At 43.4% G+C, this 11065-nt stretch overlaps 1 pseudogene; it reads left to right on the top strand.

Moving 5' to 3' along the window:
• Positions 1 to 689: 689 nt before the first annotated feature.
• Positions 690 to 1586, top strand: LOC118667683 (annotated as a pseudogene).
• Positions 1587 to 11065: the final 9479 nt, after the last annotated feature.

The following is an 11065-nucleotide window of genomic DNA, read 5'->3' as shown; positions in this document are numbered from 1 at the left end:
ACAAAGAAAAGTTTAAAGCGATGAAAAAGAATTAGCATTTAAACAACCACAAGAAAGCTGCATCTTGACTATACTATACTGTACTGTACTATACTATACTAGTATCTATATCTCTATCTTATCTATATCTGTATATGTATCTATATATATAAATGGCTACTCTACAAAGTGTCCCCTCGGGAATTCAACCGGGTGACCTGGAGTTTGATCACTCTCTATGATGTGCACTGACCACTAGGGGGTGGCGCGGAATTAAGGAAGGCCCCGGCCAGCATCCAGTAGGCCCTGATCAACCCTGATTGCTGGCCAGGCCTAGGGACCTTACCCATGCAGGAATTTCATGCACCGGGCCTCTAATATTGATATAAAGTATTTATATTAATATCAGAAGTAGATAAGGTGTTCAGGTAGGGACCCATTACAACAAACTCATACTAATTATAAAACTAGTGGTGTGCTCTTAAATGCATTCCTAAAAAGTCTCTTTATCTATCATCCTTGCTTTGTAGCACATACCAGTTTTCATAGTGTAATAATTCTTATCTTGGCTGATTAAGGTTGGCCAACATAATTAGCCAGAAGCCAACAAAAGCCAGCATAAAAACAATCAGTTCAAAAAAAAGAAAGCTCGCCAGGCACAGATCATAATGCTAAATAAGTGAGTATTCTATAACATAAAAACATTAAAAATGGGTGGGAGCGAAACCAACGACTGGCTTGGAGTAGCAGCGTCACCACGGCTGCCGAGGGTTTCTCTGGCCAGTGTCTCTCCCTCCAGTCTACAGCGTGAGGAATATCTTTGTGAACCTCTTTAAGGGCCTTTTTGGCAAAAAAGAAATGTGCCTTCTCATGGTGTGCTGGACTCTGCGGGGCAGACTACCACCCTGTACAAACTGAAGCTGGGTGAGATCGTGACTACCATCCTTATCATTGGATTCAACATGGAGACTGTGGAGTATAAGAACGCCAGCTTCATCCTAACCAGTTTGGCTCAGTGGATAGAGCGTCAGCCTGAGGAATCAAGGGTTTCAGGTTGGATTCCGGTCAAGGGCATGTACCTTGGTTGTGGGCACATCCCCAGTAAGGAGTGTGCAGTAGGCAGCTGATGGATGTTTCTCTCATCGATGTTTCTAACTCTCTATCTCTCTCCCTTCCTCTCTGTAAAAAATCAATAAAATATATTTAAAGAAATAAAAAAGTCATCATTCTCCCCTTTTAAAAAAAAGAACATCAGCTTCACTGTGTGGGACATGGGTGACCAGGACAAGATTCGGCCTCTGTGTCGCCACTACCTCCAGAACACACAAGGTCTCATCTTTGTGGTTGACAGCAATGACCAAGAGCATGTGTACGAGGCTCGAGAGAAGCTTATGTGGATGCTGGCGGAGGATGAGCTCAGGGCTGCTGTCCTGCTCAACAAGCAGGACCTCCCCAATGCCATGAATGCAGCTGAGATCATGGACAAGCTGGGCCTCCACTCTCTGTGCTACAAGAACTGGTCCATTGAGGCTACCTGTGCCACCAGTGGAAACAGGCTCTATGAGGGACTGGACTGGCTATCCAATCAGCTCCGAAACCGGAAGTGAACCGAACTCCTCTCTTCCCCCTCACTCCCTCCTTCACCCTGCTTTCCTCTCATGTGGCAGACGTGCCCCTGTGGTGTGAGTGCCAGAAGCTGTCTCCATGGTTGGTCCCAGTGTGCTTCATCATGCTGTACTTGTGCAGGCACAGCCTGCAACCGGGTTTTTATTTAATGTAAATAGTTCTTGTTTCCAATGAGGCAGTTTCTGTACTCCTAAGCAATATTACTCAGTTTTTCTTATTATAAAAAAAATAAAATAAAAATAACAGAATCAACCCACTGTTTAGTACTGAGAAGGGATTTTAGGCACCTGGGGCAGGGCCTCTAGGACTTGCTGTGAGATCAGCATTGCTCCTCCTCTGGGCTTTAAATCTGTGTTGAGATCCATTTTGGTGGTTGGTTTTTAACACAATCTCAGTGCATTTTTTATAGTATAAATACAAGGTAAGGAGACACTTTAACAGAGAGAAGGGAGAAATGTGCTTAGTATGGGTTCTGCAGTAATGGTTTGAGTCCAGTCTGCCTGTGGTCTGTCTGCCATCTGGAGCATGCAGTGGGCAGAACCAGCCACAATACATTCTGCATGGTCACTTACGGTCTCTGATTGGCTTTTTCTCACTGGGTCATCTGCATCCCATAACATTCGTGCTGTACTTGTGCTTATACCACTGCCTATGGGGGTTGGCTGGGGGGTGCGGCCACCACTCAGACACGTTTGAGGGACCACAGCCTTCCCTTCGGTCAGTGTGGATCAGTGTAGGTGCTTTGGTGGGACCACTCAGGCCAGAACAGGAGGCCTCCATGGTCCCTTCACACACTCACTTGTGCCAGGTTGTCTGGGTCTCACGAGTAGGAATGCAGACAGGTGACCAGTCATCTTAGAGCCTAGCTCCTCAGAGCCCCTGTCCACTTTGTTCTTTCACTTCCTCACCTGCAAGGGTCAGATTGACATCAAAAACAAAAACCTCTACATTTTTCTTTTGTATTTTGATAAACACTGAAGAACCTAGATCTGTTAAAATTTATCTCGGGTAAAACCTCAGAACTGGTTTATCTGGTGTCGTGGAACCTCTTACTGCTTTCAATACACAATTAGTAATAAAAAATGTTAAAAATGCATAAGCAAAATGAATGACATATCTCAAAACAGAAAGAGACAAACCTGCAATTATGATTGTGTAACGTGTTTTGCATAGGATTTTGCATTATCTTATAAGAGATGATGAACAAGCAAAAATTATCAATTGCGAATAAAAAATTATTAACACAATTAGCAAACATGAGCTAGTACACATATAACAATGGGTATACATGACAAGAGAATGCATATTCTAGGAAAGTTATATGGAGGTGTTGACCATACAATAATTTTAGGAGATCTATCTCTCTATGCTCCTGACTGCAACAAGAGGATTTAGTGATTGCTGCTAAAAGAACTTAACCCTATTGACACACATCTCTAAGGCCTGTTTGATATCTCTGTTCCTCAGGCTATAGATGAAGGGGTTCAGCATGGGGGTAACTACTGTATACATGACCGAAGCAATTATATCTTTGGAATCCCATGATGAGGAGGAAAAGTAAACACCTGCAGATGTACCATAGTATAAAGACACCACAAAGAGATGGGAGCCGCAGGTAGAAAATGTTTTAAAGAGTCTCTTAGTGGATGGGACCTTCAGCATGATAGTCCCTATACGGATATAGGAGCCCAAAATAACCCCAAAACACAAAAAGAAAAGCATTCCTGCCTCAGTAAAAATCATCAGCTTATTGAGGGAGACATCAGAGGAGCTCAGCTTCAGGAGTGCAGCGAGATCACAGTAGAAGTGGGGGATGGTATTGCTGGCAGAGAAGGACAGTGGACCCAAGAGGAGGGTGTTCAACACGGAATTGCCACAGGCAGTAATCCAGGAGCCCATCACCAGTAGCATGCATAGCCCCTCCCTCATGATGGTGGTGTAGTGCAGGGGGTGACAGATGGCCACGTACCTGTCATATGCCATCACAGCCAGAAGAAAATTGTCAAGACCAGCAAAAAGTATGAAAAAATACAACTGAGTAATGCATCCCACATAGGAGATGGATTGTTGCCGAGTCTGCATGTTCATGAGCATCTTTGGGACAATGACAGAGGAAAGAGAAATGTCAGAGAAGGCCAAGTGGCTGAGGAAGAAGTACATGGGCGTGTGCAGGCGAGAGTCCAGCCTGATGAGCAGGATGATGAGCAGGTTTCCCAGCACCGTGGTCAGGTACATGCCCAGGAACAGAGTGAAGAACACGCCCTGCTGCCCTGGCGGGATGGGGAGCCCCAGGAGGAGGAACTGGGACACACTGCTCTGGTTCTCAGGCCTCATGCTGCTCTTCTGTCTGCTGGGGAGGAAGAAGGTGTGGGAATCTCAGGAAATTAAACATGATGACCAGGATCATCACATCTCGTACTCTCATTCTGTGGGAAAACCATTTTTAAATACGTTCATATTAATTTCTCATATCTGTGAATGTATAAAACTTCCCTTCATTGTAAGCTGGCTCCAGGAAAACATTGAACCCCAAAGTAGTAAACAGACATCATCACACAGAAGCAAGAGAGGGTTCACTATTTTATTCAAACACTAGAGGCCTGGTGCAGGAATTCATGCACAGGTGGGGTCCCTCGGCCTGACCAGCAATTGGGGCTTATCAGGGGGGCATGCTGGCCAGGGGGAGGAGTCATGGGAGGTCAGCCAGCTTGGGGGAGGAGCTTTGGGAGGTTGGCTATGGGAGCGCACTGACCACCAGGAGGCAGCTCCTGCATTGTGTGTCTGCTCCCTGGTGGTCAGTGTGCATCACAGCAACTGGTCGACCAGTCATTCCAGTCATTCCAGTCGTTCAGTCGTAATGGTTGCTTAGGCATCTATATAGAGGCCCAGTGCAGGAATTCATGCATGGGTGGGGTCCCTTGGGGTGGCCTGCAGGGATTGGGCCCCAGCTCGCAGCCCCAGCGTGCACCCCCACAGTCCCACCTGGCACCCTGCTGTGCCTTGGTGCCACCCCCTCACCTCCTCCACCATCCTGCCTGCGACGCAATCAATTGGGCCCAGGCCCCCTGCCCGCTCGGCTCTCTCAGCTCCTGGAAGCCAGACAGTGACCCCACCCCCCACCACTGCTGCTGGTCACCATCTGCAGGGTGATTGATCGCACCCACCTTGGACTGGCGCTGCCCACTAACCTGCTCCACCATCCCGCTGTGGTCCCGCTCTCCTTGGGACCATCAGGGCCAGCAGCGCCTCCATTGCCGCCCGCTGCCAGCGTCGTGTCACCAATGCCTGCCATGTTCTATGCTGCCCCTTGGTGGTCAGCACACGTCATAGAGAGCAGTCAAACTCCAGATCGAGCAATTTGCATATTAGGCTTTTATTATATAGGGTTACTTTTAACATCTCTAGTAAGGACAGAGATGCAGCAGTGAACAAAGAAAGCAAGATCCCTACTCCTCTGACTTTACAGCTTGATGAGCATGGAGGGATCATTTCTACATCAGGCCAGAGCCAAACCATAATGATTCTCTGTGGCAGAAATAGAAGGTGAGCCCCTGCAAACCGGTGAAAGTTGTTTCTGCCTGAAATTAATGTGAGACTCCAGTGCTGAGCGGGTGTTTTGGAGCATTGCCAGACCTCCTGTGAACCTGCCGGCTCCCATTGACCCTCAGCTGTAAACTCAGAGACACTCTAGAAATGGGTGGCCATTGAAACCCACTTGATGCCAGAAAAACCCCAAAACAGAACATTTCAAAAACTGTCTTTCAAACAATGCTGAGCATTTGGGGCATAAACACTGTGCCGAACACGATGTTGAGGGCTTTATTGAGCTTTCTTAACTAAATCCAACATCAGCCGTACATTCCCAGACTAAAAATCTTTCCAGCTGCACTAAGAATGAATGGTCATTTTCCTATTTCAGTTGTTTGGAAATAGAAATATAAGGGATGTAAATTCCATATATATATATATATATATATATATATATATATATATATATATATATATATATATATATATTATAGGTATTTCCATATTCTGTAGGTTAAAAGTATCAAATACTCTTTAATAGAGTCAATAGTATTATAATAACTTTGTATGTGACTGGCTGTTACTAGATTTATCATGGTGATAGGTATATAAGTGTTTAATCACCACGTTGTACACACAAAAATCTAATATAATCTTGTATGTCTACTTTAACTAACAATAAATGTAAAGGAGAAAAATGAACAAATATTGACTATATCATGCAGTTCAGTCTAATATGCCTGCATGATCAAATTCCGTGCTCTTGCCCACTCCCCACAGAAATTTCCCCCTTCATTGGGACCACCCTTTGCCAGTACTTCAAAATTTTCTTAGATCCGTACCTAGAGAATTCTCATCAATTATATGATGTTTCTCAATTGACAAATGACCCTTACATTCATTATCATTTGCTTACAAATACATGTTAGTTGAGGGCCTGTGTTTTGAGGCAAGTGTCATTCCTTCCACTTTGTAGATTGAAAACAGAGGCCACCAAGTTAAGTAACTGTCTCAAGGTCACCACCATTTGGTAGCAGTCCTGCACTCTGACATCATGCACCGGGACACCTAATGTTTCTTTGCCTGAAAGTGTTAAAAATCTCTGAGTGATGCAGTCACACTCAGTTATGTGAGATCAGCAGATCCATGTCAGAAACAGGGGTTCTTTGAATTTTATTTCAGCCAATGGTGCCCCAGGAGAAGGGTTCTGAAAGAAATATTTGAGGTTATGCGGGCAAGTTGGAAGCCCCAGACACACATACAAGTCACGTGCACACACACACACACACACACACACAAACGCACACACACACACAGCTGATTTGAGGATTCCAGTCACGTGTGACCACTTTCCCATGCTAATGGAAGGATGGTCAATGTGGGTTCAGCTAATAAATACTCATATACATACACACAAGTCACAAGTAAAACACAAAGTAAGACGTTCACAACACACAATGATGCACCACTCACCCACAAACACACTCTCAATGCACATCAACACAGGTGACTCATGACACACCTGGAAAACACTCAACTCACCACATATACATAACTCTGCACTATACACCTACGTCACCAAAACTCACAAGGCAACAAACAATTCAAATTTCTCACAAGGAACACACACCAACAACACACATGCACACCCAGCCACACTCAGTACAACAAGCAGCACACACCGTCTTTCTTACCATCTCTTTCCTGGGGAAACAGTCAGCCTGGGGCAGTTAAGCCTATTCAGTCATAGGCACATCATTAACCCAGAAGCCACACCCCATGCACGTGGTCACACACATGATAACAGAGAAAACCCAACAACACACCTTCCTGTTCTCACACACGAGTGTGTCCCCCACAAACAGACTCGCACATTTACCAGCACATGCAGCTGAGCAGAGGTGTGAGCCCTCTCTGACCTGACCTTGGTTCCTTGTGAGGTCAGCATCTTCCTGTCCAGCAGCAGAGACCACAGTCTCACTCCCGATGCTCAGCTGTGATGCCAGTGTTTACGATCACAGACATGAATCAGGAGTCCCTCACCACAAGCCAGGAGGTAACTTGTCTGTTTGTCTGCTCTCCCTAAAACAAGACTGTGGATCAGATACCTAGCAAACACACACACACACACACACACACACACACACACACACACACACACACATAAAACAACATGTACCCAAGCATACACAATCCATACACACACACACAGAGTCTCACACATGAACCCACTAGCACACAGGCAGGTCCATCACCAAGTGCATATTTCCAGCTCCTCTCACCTGGGCTCATTGGTGAGTTCAAACACCTTCTGCTCCAGATTATCGCTCATCTCCTCAGGTTTTCTTGAGGAGACCTAACATCAGACACACAGCTGTGGCCTTGGCACTTCTACAGACTTTCCTTTTCCTTAACCAGCTCCAGAGAAATGAGTCCAAAAATGACACTTAACTACTAATGAGAAACTGCAGCCAAGTCCCCAAGCTTGTGGCTAATTTCTGACTGCCTTTTGGGAGCTGTGTGTCCAAGAACCAGAGGGACTGGAGTCTTAGGGGATTCCAGTCATGCCCTGGACTGCTTTGTTCTTGGGCATTGCTCTAGCTGGGACAAAGTTTTTTCAACTTTTTATTTTGAAATGGTTTCAAAGATTTAGAAAGGTTGTGAAAATGGTATCAAGAAAACCTGGACAGGCTTCAGATAGATTCCTTAATGGTTAACATTTTATGATGTTTACCTTCTATGTGTGTCTACATATCCTATCTAATAATAGACAAACATGGTAATTGACCGTACCTTTGCTACACCTCCCATTGGCTAATCAGCTCGAAATGCAAATTAACCGCCAACAAAAATGGCATCTATTTTGCATACTGCAGGTGGGGCCAGCAGCGCACGACCTGGGCCCCGGACCCCTGACCCGGCGAGGCAGGGCTGGCAGCGCGGGACACTGCCCGCGGTTCACGGGCCCTGGATCTCTGACCCGGTGTGGCGGGGCTGGTAGCGCCCGAAGCTGCCCGGGGGATCCAGGCCTTGGGTCTGTGACCTGGCGAGGAAGCAAAGCAGCGGAGAAGGGAGAGACCCCAGGTGGCAGAGAAGGGAGGGAGCTGAGGGCTAAGCAGCGAAGGGAGGGAGCGAGGCAGCGGAGAAGGGAGTGAAACCCGCTTCAGTGGGCTTCGCTTCCTTCTCTGCTTCGCTCAGGCCTCAGGAAGCCGTATTCTTGCAGGAATAGGCCGGAGGAATCCCTATTCTTGCTGGAATCTTCCTGCAACGGGCCTCTAGTATGCATATATGTTTCAGGCTTTGTTTTCAGCACATACCACAGTGCATATAATTAAGCTTGTGATGTTAATTTTTCCAATTACTAGAGTTTTTATCCTTGATCATTTGGTTAAGTTGGTATCTGTACTATAATGTTACCATTTTTTTTAATGTTACTCTTTTAAATTTGTAATTAATAGGTATCATTTGGGTAGTTAATTTGATACTATAACATTAACATTTTTCTTATTAAAATCTCATCAACTATATTTCACATCCATTGCTGATGCCTGTGTGCTAGTGGGTTCATGTGTGAGGCTCTGTGTCCATGACTCTGTGTGTGTGTGCATGGATTGTGTATGCTTGGGCACATGTTGTTTTATACGTGTGTGTGTGTGTGTGAATGTGAGTGAGTGTTTGCTAGGTATCTGATCCACAGTCTTGTTTTACGGTGTGCAGACAAATAGACAAGTTACCTTCTGCTTGTGGTGAGGGACTCCTGATTCATGTCTGTGAACATATGGCAAATATGGAGGTCTAATGGTGAGCTTTCTGATTCTATCACTTCTTCTTCCTTTTTAGTTGTATTCTTTTCTTTTTATGAAAAAAATTTTAATGTTGATATTATTGCAGACTTGTCCCTTGCCACCTCTCCTCCCCCTTTTTTGGCCTTCATTATAATATTGTTTGTGTCCATGAGGTATGCAAATATGTTCTTTAGCTATTACTTCCAGCTTCTTTATGTAGTCACCCCAAGCCTTCTTCCCTCTGATTTCTGCCTTTCTGTTCTATGTATCCATGCTTCTGATTCCATCTTGTTCATCACTTTATTTGTTCATTAGACTCCACATATTAGTGAGATCATGTGGTATTTGTCTTTCTCTGACTTGCTTATTTTGTTTAGCATAATACTCTCCAGGTCCATCTATGCTGTTGCAAAAGGTAAGAGTTCCTTCTTTTATCCAGCCATGTAGTGTTCCATTGTGTAAATGTACCACAGCTTTTTTATCCACTCAACTGCTGATGGGCATGTGGGCTGTTTTCAGATCTTAACAAATGTGAATAGTTTTGCTATGAACATAGGGGTGCATGTATTCTTTTTTTGGTGTTTTGGGATTCTTAGGATATACTCCCAGAAGAGGGATCACTGGGTCTAAAGGCAGTTCCATTTTTAATTTTTTGAGGAAACTCCATGCTGTTATCCACTATGGCTACACAAGATTGCATTCCCAGCAACAGTGCCCTAGGGTTTTCTTGTCTTCACAACCTTGCTAGCAGTTGTTGTTTGTTGATTTATTGATAGGAACCATTCTGGTAGTTGTAAGTTGATCTTCCTTTATAAGACAGAACTTATCCTTATTGTGCAGTCATTTCTTTATTTATTCACTTATATCATTATGGATACATGGATTATTATTCTCTGAGTTATAATACATTACCAGTGTTATTTATTTTGAAACTTTTGGTGTCTTCATTACTTACAAAGATTCTAAATGATCACAGAGAAGCCAATTGGAAAATATGTATAAAAGAGACACCAGAAGGAAAAATCAGAAATTAAGAAACTAAAGGAAGTTTTTATCACGAGACATGAGTCAGGAGTGGCACAGAAAGAATGGGGAAAGGGAACAGTATAGATGTTCATATAAACCTATAAATTGCAACCTATTCATACATTTTAAAACCCATGATTTCTGATTGATAGCTCCAATTCTGGTTTGACACCATAGAGTTCTTCCCAGCCTCTCCTTTTCATGTACAGAGCTCCTTTCCCAAGAGTGAGAGTGAAACCCTTTTCCTCCGTGTTTATTTAGTTGCTAAGTCTTTGGATATATGGTGACTTGTTTCAGAATCTTGAACTCGCACCACTGTTAATGATGCTCAAAAGCCAATAACATGGTTTAGACTATTTTTAATTGTGGGAGTATATTAATTAAATTCTCAGTTCAAGAATTGCTTAGGTTATTTATTTTATTTTCCCCTTTAATCTAATTTTGGAGTTAATTTCAAATATAATTTCAGTTCATTTGTATTGTTTTAATCTATTTTGCTTTATTCACCACCTCTCCTATTTATTTTTTGTGGGAAAATACAGCATATTCAAAAGTACATAAAAAACCTGACTCATCTCGCCATCCCTTCTGCCCACCTCCTGTGGGTAAACAATCTCAGTTTCTGATTTATTCTCCCTGTGCTTCTTTCTGCTCAAATGGGCAGACTCATGTGTATTTCATTCCCCTTCATTGTTACATAAAGAGGAACGTGCTATCGTGCTCTTTTACACAAGGCTGTTTTTCATTTAGCAATATGTCTGCATATTTCTCCACATTGCTTCATAGATACCTTTGCTTTTATTTGATTCACAGTTGCAAAATATTCAATTGATGTTCTCTAAAGTGTTCTTTAGTGGTCACAAAATGAGATATTGGTGATGAGTGCCCTAAATGCCACTGAATTGTATACCTCAAATGGCTAAAAAGAAAGTAAGAAGTGATATCTGCATATAGCACAGAAAATAATTATAAAACTATAAAAATAATAATGTATATTTAATAAGTTAATTGAGGGAAAATTGAATTTTAAAGTATTTAATTAAAATGGAGGAATACAAGAGAGGATATCTGTGAAACAGATGTATCAAATAAAAAACAGAGTAGTATGGAAAATATAAATT

The sequence above is a fragment of the Myotis myotis genome, unplaced genomic scaffold (genome assembly GCF_014108235.1).
Source record: "Myotis myotis isolate mMyoMyo1 unplaced genomic scaffold, mMyoMyo1.p scaffold_m19_p_12, whole genome shotgun sequence".
Classification (NCBI taxonomy): Eukaryota; Metazoa; Chordata; class Mammalia; order Chiroptera; family Vespertilionidae; genus Myotis; species Myotis myotis.
The sequence above is the reverse complement of the archived record's forward strand: the minus strand, read 5'-3'. Positions and strand labels throughout refer to the sequence as shown.